The sequence below is a fragment of the Paramormyrops kingsleyae genome, chromosome 14 (assembly GCF_048594095.1).
Source record: "Paramormyrops kingsleyae isolate MSU_618 chromosome 14, PKINGS_0.4, whole genome shotgun sequence".
NCBI classification, from domain to species: Eukaryota; Metazoa; Chordata; class Actinopteri; order Osteoglossiformes; family Mormyridae; genus Paramormyrops; species Paramormyrops kingsleyae.
This window is the reverse complement of record NC_132810.1, coordinates 28,650,330-28,662,725: the sequence shown is the minus strand read 5'-3', so window position 1 is coordinate 28,662,725 and position 12,396 is coordinate 28,650,330. Positions and strand designations below refer to the sequence as shown.

At 44.9% G+C, this 12,396-nt stretch overlaps 1 protein-coding gene across 6 annotated transcripts in view; it reads right to left on the bottom strand.

Moving 5' to 3' along the window:
- Window positions 1–12,396, bottom strand: part of g2e3 (G2/M-phase specific E3 ubiquitin protein ligase) — a 70,540-nt gene that overhangs the window by 21,740 nt on the left and 36,404 nt on the right. The window lies entirely within an intron of this gene.

The window sequence follows — 12,396 nt, the reverse complement described above, 5'->3', positions numbered from 1 at the left end:
GGAAACCAAAAAAATCGCATGTTGTAGTCCACCTTTTTGCCATTTCTACCATGTGACTTAGTATGACAGCCTTTCACATAGTGTCCCATTTTACAAGAAATAATGCCGGACGCAAATGCTCACTCTTGCGTTGTATACAAGCAAAATGGCGATTTGACCCACAAAGCACTGCGGCTATAGCGAGTGTGACGTCGGCTGACAAAGACCAATTCAGAAAAACGGAGCATTTTTATTTTTACGTGAAAACAGTATCTCGTTAATTCATAAAAACAGAGCTTTTTTTTTTTTTTTTTTTTTTACATGAAAACAGTACCTCGTTAATTCATAAAAACAGCAGAATTATTTTCTCAAGTGAACGCATTACACTTCCGTAAGAAACAGCTGATAAACACTGGGGATCCACACGGGAGGAGTGGACGAGCGGGGTAGGACATACTGCACTTTTAATCAGATTTTTTTAGATTTTCTAAGCAATTTTTATTCAAATAAGTTTTTTTCATCTCTATATTGCTTTTTTTGTCTTGGTTGAACTTTTTTAAAATCTTGTTTTTATAAAGCACATTAAAAAAACCCTGTGTATGATAATAAAAACTTGCCTTGCCTTACCATAAGGAGACCGAGAAACGTTCTCCTCAAGACCACATGAACAAGTAAAAACTATAGACATTAGGGGTGGCACGGTTCACAAAACCCACGGTTCGGTTTGTATCACGGTTTTAGGGTCACGGTTTTCGGTTCTGTACGGTTCTTGTTATTTTTTCTTTTAATCTTTAACACTCCAGAAATGTACTTCAGCATATGATATATAGCTTAATTATTCACAATTTAGGATACAGTATTAAAAAAAGTTATATCATGTAATCATGCATAAACTGAATTTGACTTGACTTAAAGCACATTATTAAAATTATTAAACATTATTAATCCCAGAACAGTAATAAAATAAAAGTCTTGCCTTAACATAAATGCTAAAACAATAGATCGCTTTAATCGCTATTACAGTTGGGTATGGGCACGCGGTCTTATTTAGAAAACATACAAAAAGAAAGGCATATAATGTTTAATCATTCGTTTTGTATTTGTCCGGTCCACGGGGTTAATTTAATTGGGGATCGTTAAAATGATAGATCACCTATCTTGATTAAGCCTGATTCGGTTCGTTTTATATATATATATATATATATAACGAACCGAAATGAAAAAAATTGGTATTAATTATATTGAATGTTCTTGAGTAATCGATAAAATCAGTTTCTGTGTATGTACAAGACATCAACCTGTAATAGTGCAAAATATGTCCAGTTGATATGTCTAGTATGATGATCTGGCAATAGCCTAGCTGTAGGTCTGTGTGGTCAGACACTGTGCAATAAACAGAATTTTTAGGAACATGGCAAATGTTCACATTGCAGCATGGAAGCAGGCTCACTGTTACAACGCTGACCGGGGAAGCAGAGGCGAGGAGACCTAGGATCGGGGGAATGCGGGGTTTAATGAGCAAAAGGAACACAGACGAGCGGTAAAGCAGAATTACAATATAATGACCGGACTGGAGAAAGAAACGGAAACGCGGACTAAATACAATGGAGTAATGACAAATTTGACAACAATCAGGAACAGCTGGTAAACACGGGGAATCCACACAGGGTTAACGAGGGGGCGTGGCACACGGAAAGCGCGGACAATCGAGGCATGACACTCACTGGAGTGCTTTGTCACAGATAACTTAATTTTCTTTAACAAAGTGCCTAACCTCACATTAAATAAAGTCACACAACAAAGGCGCATAACAGTGTTCAGATGTTGTGTTATCGGTTGGCTGAAATTTAAACGTTTTCTTCAGAGACAGGGTGGTAACGCCGAAAACACGAGCTAAACGCAGCAAACGAAAGGCTACCGGAAATTACTTAGCTGGCTGAACTTTTACCGGAACTACGTCACACCGCTCTGTGCATATAGCCTATTCTTTCGCGCGAAAGCGAAACATACTGACGTCACATACGGGGCACGAGGCTACATTGCGCATGTCATGAACCGTCGAACCGTGCCACGCATGCATGCTCCGAACCGAGACAAGCGAACCGAACGGTTCGGTTTTTTTTCATGAACCGTGCCATCCCTAATAGACATTCACAAGGTAACTCCATGAAAAGCTCTGTAAAAGTAGAAATGTGTTTATTTTATAAGATAACGTGAGCCAACTGGCTAGTAGTTGCCTTTTAACTGAAAAAATTCACTCCAGTCACCAGAGAAAAAAAGTTACTAACGCACTACATCAAAACATTTACATTGCAATAATGTATGGCATGAAATAAACTTAACTATATCATTCAGTAATACAAATAATAAAACAACATACCGTTCACATTGGCCTCAAGAACTAAGTTAGCGCTTGATTCCCCTGCACTTCCTGTTGTGGCTGAGCATGCACCTGACGCCAGTGACTGAAAGTGCACGTTCTGCAGCCAGACCCTTCTCAAACTGTTTGCCTAGCTGCAGTGATCATGCAATGGGATTTGTAGTTTTATTACCACGCAGACACCGGTGCAGACCAGAAAACACAACCAATGGATTAGTTTTACAGCGTTTTACTATTTTATTTTCCGCGGATAATGCTTTTTGGGAATGAACGTAAGAATGAGGTAAGAATTTTAAGACTTGGGTAAATTAAATTTAAGACCTAGGATGAAAATCTGGGCATTTTAAATACATTTTAAGGCCTTAAATTTAACTTTATGAATTTTAGACTTTTTAAGACCCCGCGGGAAACCTGTAACTACACTGATGTTGAGATGTATAACACTACACACTCTTGGCTAATACAACAGAATTTAAACAGGGAACATGGGTTAACAGAATAGATTTAGAGACTCAATGATTTTGAACACATCTTGCATTTACTTAACTTCTTGAATAAAAAATGATACATTATGAAAAAGTATTCAAAGTCCCGTTTCCCTCGCTCGGACTAGGGTCACCGGGGCCCCACCCTGAAGCCAGGCCTGGAGGAGGGGCCCATTGGCGAGCGCCTGGTGGCCGGGCCTTGGCCCGTGGGGCCCGGCCGGGCACAGCCCGAAAGAGGCACGCGGGACTGTCCCCAGGTGGGCCCACCACCCGCAGGGGGAATGTCATGGGTTTGGTGCTTTGTGGATCGGGTGGCGGCCAAGGGAGGCCCTGGCGGTCCGATCCCCGGCTGACAAAACTGGCTTTCGGGACATGGAATGTCACCTCTCTGGTGGGGAAGGAGCCTGAGCTTGTGCGTGAGGTTGAGAGGTATCGACTAGATATAGTCGGGCTCACCTCAACACATAGCTTGGGTTCTGGAACCAATCTCCTGGAGAGGGGCTGGACGCTCTCTTATTCTGGAATTGCGGCGGGTGAGCGACGCCGGGCTGGGGATATTGTTGGCCCCACAGCTCGGTGCATTAACAACGGAGTTTACCCCGGTGAACGAGAGGGCTGTTTCCCTGCGCCTTCGGGTCGGGGATAGGTCTCTGACTGTCATCTGCGATTATGCGCCGAATGTCAGGTCAGAGTACCCGGCCTTCTTGGATTCCCTTAGCGGTATGCTATTTGGCGTGCCGCGGGGGGATTCCATCGTTTTGCTGGGGGACTTCAACGCTAACGTGGGCAATGACAGTGTGACCTGGAAGGGGGTGATTGGGAGGAACGGCCTCCCTGATCTGAATCCGAGTGGTGTTCTGTTATTGGACTTCTATGCAATGCATGGTTTGTCCATAACGAACACCATGTTCGAGTATAAGGGTGTCCATAAGTGGACATGGTACGAACATGCCCGGGGCTACAGGTCGATGATCGATTTCATAATCGTATCATCTGATCTGCGGCCTTCTGTCTTGGACACTCGGGTAAAGAGAGGGGCAGAGCTGTCAACTGATCACCACCTGGTGATGAGTTGGCTTAGGTGGCGGGTGAGGAAGCCAGTCAGACCTGGTAGGCCCAAGCGCATAGTAAGGGTCTGCTGGGAACGTCTGGCAGAGGCTCCTGTTCGCCAGAGCTTTAACTCGTGCCTCCGGCAGAATTCCAACTGCATACCGGGGGAGGTTGGGGACATTGAGTCTGAATGGACACTGTTCCGGACCTCCATTGTGGAAGCGGCCGTACGGAGCTGTGGCTGCAGGGTGGTCGGTGCCAGTCGTGGCGGTAACCCCCGTAGCCAATAAGAACAATACAAACGAGAGGAGGCCATTCGGCCCATTGAGCTCGCTTGGGGAGAACTTAACTAATAGCTCAGAGTTGTTAAAATCTTATCTAGCTCTGATTTAAAGGAACCCAAGGATTCAGCTTGCACTACGTTATCAGGAAGACTATTCCATACTCTGACTACACGCTGTGTAAAGAAGTGCTTCCTTAAATCCAGTTTGAAATGTTCTCCCGCTAATTTCCACCTATGGCCACGAGTTCTTGTATTTGAACTAATGCTGAAGTAACTATTCGGTTGAACAGCATCCAAACCTGTTAGAATCTTATAGACCTGGATCATGTCCCCCCTCAGTCTCCTTTGCTTGAGGCTGAACAGATTTAGCTCAAATAACCTTTCCTCGTATGACATTCCTCTAAGACCAGGAATCATTCTTGTGGCCCTACGCTGCACCTTTTCTAAGGCCGCAATGTCCTTTTTAAGATATGGTGACCAAACCTGCACACAATATTCTAGGTGAGGTCTCACCAAGGAATTGTATAATCTTAGCATTACCTCCCTTGACTTAAACTCCACACACCTGGAGATATACCCCAACATCCTATTGGCCTTTTTAATTGCTTCCCCGCACTGGCGAGAATGAGACATGGAAGCATCAACATACACACCAAGGTCTTTCTCATAATCAGCTACCTTTATTTCAGTAGGTCCCATAAAATACCTGTACTTCATATTTCTGCTTCCTACATGGAGTACCTTACATTTGTCTATGTTAAATTTCATCTGCCAGGTGTCAGCCCAGTCACTAATTAAACACCAGAGGTGAGGGGGGCCGTGAAGCTGAAGGAGGCTTACCGGGAATTATTAGCCTGGTGGTCTTCAGAGGCAGCTGACGGGTACCGGCAGGCCAGGTGGAACGCAGCACGGGCGGTCGCAGAAGCAAAAACCCGGGCGTGGGAGAAGTTCGGTAAGGCCATGGAAAGTGACTTTCGGTCGGCCTCAAAAAGGTTCTGGCAAACCATCCGGAGTATCAGGAGGGGGAAGCAGCTCCTGGTTCCTACTATTTATAGTGGAAGGGGGGGGGGTGCTGTTGACCTCAGCTGGGGACATCACCCAGAGGTGGAAGGAATACTTTGAGGAGCTCCTCAACCCTGCCTCAGATACATCTGCGCACACTGCCTTTGAGACATCTGAGGGCACAGAGCCCGAGGGTGCTGGGGGGGCTTGCACATCACTGGGGCTGAGGTGGCCAGGGTGGTTAAAGAGCTCCGTGGTGGCCGGGCCCCAGGGGTGGACGAGATCCGGCCAGAGTACCTGAAGGCTCTGGATGTTGTGGGGCTGTTGTGGCTGACACGCCTTCTCAACAGTGCGTGGAGGTCAGGGACAGTGCCGCTGGATTGACAGACCGGGGTGGTGGTCCCCTTATTTAAGAAGGGGGACCGGAGGGTGTGTTCCAACTACAGGGGGATCACACTTCTAAGCCTCCCTGGGAAAGTCAATTCCGGTGTACTGGAGAGGAGGGTGAGATCGATAGTCGAATCTCGGATTCAGGAGGAACAATGTGGTTTTTGTCCTGGCCGTGGAACACTGGACCAGCTTTATACCCTTGCAAGAGTACTGGAGGGGGCCTGGGAGTTTACCTATCCAGTCTACATGTGTTTTGTGGATTTGGAAAAGGCTTACGACCGGGTTCCCCGAGGTGCTCTGTGGGGGGTGCTTCGGGAGTATGGGGTCCAGGGTCCGCTGTTGTGGGCGATTCGGTCCCTGTATGAACGGAGCAGAAGCTTGGTCCGCATTGCCGGTAATAAGTCGGACGTGTTCCCAGTGCGGGTTGGGCTCCGCCAGGGCTGCCCTTTGTCATCGGTCCTGTTTATAATATTTATGCACAGGATTTCTAGGCGCAGCCAGGGTGTTGAGGGTGTCCAGTTTGGTGGCCTCAGGATTGCCTCGCTGCTTTTTGCAGATGATGTCGTCCTGTTGGCTTCATCTGCTGGGGATCTCCAGCATGCACTGGGGCGGTTCGCAGCCGAGTGCGAAGCGGCAGGGATGAGGATTAGCACCTCCAAGTCCGAGACCATGGTTCTCGGCCGGAAACGGGTGGTTTGCCCTCTTCGGGTCAGGGAAGACGTACTGCCTCAAGTGGAGGAGTTCAAGTATCTCGGGGTCATGTTCACGAGTGAGGGTAGGCGACATCGGGAGCTGGATAGACGAATCGGAGCTGCGTTTACAGTTTTGCAGGCGCTTAACCGGTCCATCGTGGCTAAGAAAGAACTGAGTCGAAAAGCAAAGCTCTCGATCTATTGGTCCATCTTCGTCCCTACCCTCACCTATGGTCATGAGCAATGGGTAATGACTGAAAGAATGAGATCGTGAATACAGGCGGCCGAAATGAGGTTTCTCCACAGGGTGTCTGGGCTTTCCCTTAGGGATAGGGTGAGAAGTTCAGATATCCGGGAGGGCCTCAGAGTAGAACCGCTGCTTCTTCACGTCGAAAGGAGCCAGTTGAGGTGGTTTGGACATCTGGTGCGAATGCCTCCTGGGCGGCTACCCGGAGAGGTTTTCCATGCATGTCCTACAGGGAGGAGGCCCCGGGGCAGACCCAGGACTCGCTGGAGGGATTATATCTCTCAGCTAGCCTGGGAACGCCTCAGTGTCCTCCCCGAGGAGCTGGTAGAGGTAGCTGGGGAGGGGGAGGTCTGGGTGTCTCTCCTGAAGCTGCTACCCCCCGCGACCGGAACCCTGGATAAGCGGCAGATAATGGATGGATGGACGAACGGACATTATATAAAATGTTCAATAAAAGAATAAAAGTTACAACAAAGTGGCATTCACTACATGAACTGGTGATGCCATTACAACCAGTGGATGGACTTGAACCTGTGATAGCAATGCAATATCAAGGCAAGTGCCTTAATTGTGTGGCTTTTTCTTCAATGAGTTTGTCTATTTGCACCAGTTCCTCTTTTTTATTCCTTTATGCTTCCTCCTGAGGGTGTTCGATTTTGTAATTAGCTGGGCCATTTTTGACCCAGTCTTCCCAGCCAACTTCTCAGCAACATTTTCAAGGATGGTACAAACATCGCTCAGGCCATTGCATTACTTTCCGAGTTCCTCCAGCTCATCCTCAGCTGCCTCTCTCTTTAGCACCTGTGCAAAACTCCCTTTTTTCCTTGCTTGCTCAAGATATAGCCTGTACTGGGACCTCACAGAGGCTGCAGAGGTGAGGAGCTCCTTGGTTAAAGACACCTTGAGAACACCACCACAGCCACTGACCTTATTACAAATCAACCTCAGTGCCTCCAGCGATTTGTCTAGGAGGTTACAAATTTCCACATCCTTGTTCACGGAGAAGCCTCTCTCCACAATGGCTTGTCCATGGGGCCGGAGTAAAAGGCTCTGGCAGAACCTTAACAGGTCACGGTAGGACGTGCTGAGCGTTGACTGCAGAAACACATCCACATGCTGCTTCAGAGGCTGAAAGGAGGGGAAGCGTTCATCTTTGCCCTTGAATGGTCACATCATCATTGATAGAGAAATGAAGATAGTAATTATTCAGGTCGTTTAAATTCATTCCAGTCAATTGCTTAACCATCCATTTGACAAAATACACAGTCATAAAAAAATTAGGACACTCATTAAATATTTAGGACTTTAAGAAATACCAACATATCAATATTTAATCTTCTTTCAAATTATATTTGTAGATAAAGGTGATGTAATTGCATCACCTATGCAAAAACAAGAAACAAATTCACTTATTTAACAAAATAAATTAACTAAGATGCCAGTTCCTACTGAGGAAAAGGTTAGGACACCCTATGCCCTAATAGCTAGTATGTCCCCCCTTGGCTGAAATAACCTCAATAAGATGTTTCCGAAACCATATATCAATCTCTGAAATCACTGGCAGAAAGTTTTCCCCACTCTTCAATGCAGAATTCCTTAAGTTGTGTGATGTTTGAAAGGTGTCTTGCGTGCACGGCCCGTTTCCAATTACCCCACAGCATCGCAATAAGATTCAGATCCGGGCTTTGACTTGGCTATTCCAGAACTCTTTCTTTCTTCTAAGCCTTTTCTTGGTAGATTTACTGGAATGTTTTGGGTCATTGTCATGTTGCATGGTCCACTCCCACTTCAGCTTCAACTTCTGGACAGATGATTTCACATTGTCCTCAAGCACCCTCTGATATGATAAAGAATTCATAGTGGATTATATGATGGTGAGCTGGCCAGGTCTTGCTGCAGCAAAGCAGCCCCAACCGTGACATTTCCACACCCACGCTTCACAGCTAGTATGAGGTTCTCTTGCTCAAAACCTGTCTTTGGTTTACATCAAACATGTCCTCTGTTACTGTGTCCAAAAATTCAATTTTAGAATCATCTGTCCAAAGCACATTGTTCCTCGGCTGCAGGGGGCGGTGCCTCTGGATTGGCAGACCGGGGTGATGGTCCCCCTCTTCAAGAAGGGGGACCAGAGAGTGTGTTCCAACTATAGGGGGAACACACTTCTCAGCCTCCCTGGTAAGACCATGGTCCTCAGCCGGAAAAGGGTGGAGTGCTCTGTCCGGGTCAGGGAGGAGGTCCTTCCCCAAGTGGAGGAGTTTAAGTATCTCGGGTCTTGTTCACGAGTGAGGGAAAGATGGAGCGGGAGATCGACAGGCGGATCGGTGCGGCGTCAGCAGTGATGCGGGCACTGCATCGGTCTGTCGTGGTGAAGAAGGAGCTGAGCCAAAAGGCAAAGCTCTCGATTTACCAGTCGATCTACGTTCCTACCCTCACCTATGGTCATGAGCAATGGGTAGTGACCGAAAGAACGAGATCGCGAGTACAAGCGGCCGAAATGAGTTTTCTCCGCAGGGTGAGGAGCTAGAGATACGGTGAGGAGCTCGGTCATTCGGGAGAGACTCGGAGTAGAGCCGCTGCTCCTCCGCATTGAGAGAAGCCAGATGAGGTGGCTCGGGCATCTGGTCAGGATGCCTCCCTGATGAGGTCTTCCGGGCATGTCCCACTGGGAGGAGACCCCGGGGAAGACCCAGGACACGCTGGAGGGACTATGTCTCTCGGCTGGCCTGGGAACGCCTCGGGATTCCCCCAGAGGAGCTGGATGAAGTGGCCGGGGAGAGGGAAGTCTGGGTTTCCCTGCTGAGACTGCTGCCCCCGCGACCCGACCTCGGATCCAGCGGAAGATGATGGATGGATGGATGGACTACCATTGCTTTCTGCTATAATGTTAACAATACAGTGCTGTGCCTGTAGTTATTACAACAAATTTGGTTTGATCACACATAAATGAACGTGTTTTAAAAGCAAATTGTTGATTATTTTATTCTTGGAAGTGTGGCTGCCAGGACTGTCTGAGGAGGACTTATTTTTGCTTCCCTCACTTGAAGTCAGTGATGCTGACAGACTGCTGTATCACTGCTGGTGCCCAGTTAATGTTGCCTCTCAAACAAAGTGGCTGGTTTGCCTAATGTGAGAGGATAAGAATGGCCTTTAAAATACAATGTTGAATTCCTAAATGTTTATTGCTTTCCCGAGTATATATAGACATTTCATTAATTTTGGGCTACAAACATCTGAAGAATGCCTGCCTGAAGGGCTACCAAGGATTTAGAAATTTTGAGTACCCTTCCATTAGGGTATCCTACGTTTTGGAATCAACAAGAGAAACCTCATTCCAACTGTGAAACAAGGTGGAAAGCAAGTAACAGACATACACTGACATTATTCTGCATAGGGGAATAGGCGAAAGCATCACCAAATCAATGGTACCAAAGGCATTTGATTATGGTTATAGCCAATATTCATTTCCAATAAAGAACATTCCACAAGTTGTTCAATGTGTTTCACACACATTTTACACCAATCAATCTTATTTAATCCATTCCTTAGAAAACAGCAAAATAAATGCAAATATGTATTGAATAAAACATAACGTGGATGAAGATCAGATCATTTCAGAAGTCTTTCGTGCTTATATCAAGATCATTTCCAAAGGTTCACAAACTGTCAATCGTATGTGTTTATGCAAACTTTTAAGTTGTTTCTTGTGTGCAAGGTAACACAACTGGGTAATTCCACTGTGACTCGCGTTACATTTTAGTCCACTTTTCTAACTTGCAGCTGCTGTCATAGCCACAGCAGTGGTCCAAGAAACTTTTATCTACTGCATATGTGATTATTATAGCATAAATAACAAAATTATAAAAATTATTTTTTAAAGAATTTTAATTGAAATTTTAATTACAAATTGATTACAGCGTGACTCGCGTTACAAAAAAAGGAAAACCTTTTAAGTTCAAATGATAATAGCATGGTTTCTCCTCAAACTAAAAACATTGGACTCCATTGAATACCATAAAGATGCTCTCTACATTGCATAGTTCTGAATAGGCTAGAATGGAATTTTAACTTTTTGATTGTTACAGAGAAAATGTTACATAATATGCGTGACTCGCGTTACCTCAAAAGCAGCACTAACTACAAAATGCTCACACTTACAGAATTAAAACATGGACAGGATTTTCTTCCTGATTTTGGTAGTTGGTATGGTGAACACCTGATAACAAAAAAAAAATCTAGCCTACATGTACATATTTGATTACATTGATTAAGTGATTAACCCCATCATGGAAAGAGGTGAATTTCAATAATTGCATTTGATTAACCAAATATAGAATTTTAGCAGTAAAGTTCTCTTCTTTCATAAACATCTTAAGTAAGCCTTTTCATTTAAAGACTGGCAAAGCTGTAATGCTCACGTGAATTCACAAGGATGGGTGGCAGTAATTTTCGCACCATTTTATCAATTGTGTAGAAAATCTCATCTGGGGTATTTGGCCACTTTCAATTTTTCCCAGCGGCCACCATGACCTTCACCTGGTATTCACCTTTTTCTATTTTCTGGACTTCACCAGGGAATATATCTCCCCTTCATAACTCACAGCCCACCATTCACCAACAACTGGAACTTGGGAGGCTCCAGGCTCTTGCATCTCATTATTCTGATCAGACATGTCAAAGGTCAAGAGGAAAGTGGCAATGTTGCCATCAACCATTTTCATGCAATGGATGTCACTAATGCCTGCAATTGCTGGGGCATTTTTGAAGACTTGTTCTAGGCACAATGATTCATTGATGGCTTCTATCTCAGAGGGTTTGATTTCAAGAACCCTAACATTGCTAGATGCTGCTGCTTCTGTAAATGTTGATGTATTATTTACTATGTATTTTCTACACCTAATCCCATTCCAAACCAATCTTTTTACACTGCCACCAATACCATCAACTGGGCCTTTGCCATGGCAGGTGGCAAAAAAATTCCAGGTGATTTCAACATGGTGTTTTGCCTGCAGTGTTCTAAGACAGCAGCAATGAATCGATTTTTAAACTGTGAAGCAGGACCATCTGACCACACGGACAGTTTCTGAACATGATCAGGAAGTTGTGAAAGGATACAATCCATATAAGCCACAATTGTGTCCTTGGAGTGAGTTAAATTGTCACAGGGGTCAGGCTTCAAAACAAAAGGAAGTGAGCAGGATTCTGGGTAATTAGGCAAGAGTGACCTCTATTGGGATCCTTAGAAACTGATTATCCTTTTGTCTCAAAGAAATAATTATAAAAGATAACACTCAGATGTAACAGACAAGATGTTTTATTTTGTGACTCGTGTTACAGTACCCAAGATTTTGTGACTCACGTTACAAGTGACTCGCGTTACATTTTTCTGAGCTAAATTTCTAAAGGAAATAAGGAGACATGGGTCTTATGCCCCCTTGTTTATGTTCTTTATACCTTAAAGGAGGAGATTTATAGATGACAGTTCAGTTCTCACAAGGAGCTGTTAATAACACTAACTTCAGTATGTTGGTGTGACTCGCGTTACACTGCTGGCACACTCCACTTTTAACACAACTGCCTGATGAATAGCTCCAAAACTGGCAAATTTTCACTGTCATTATTGTTTGTGCATGGACAAGGGATATAATTACCAAATACAGAATCAAAATCTAACAAGAAATTGATCTTACAATGTATATCATAAAATTCATGTAAAAATAGGAAAAAATTGATTTTATCCCAATGCTAACTTCTGAGGAAGAATTTTCTAATAAATAGGCTTGTCAGTGCAAGAGTAACCATTTGTTTAGACCCTTAGGGGTGTCCCCTGCAATAAAACCCAAATATTTCACACCAGTGCAGTAAATGAAAAATCAATCCATTTTCCCTTT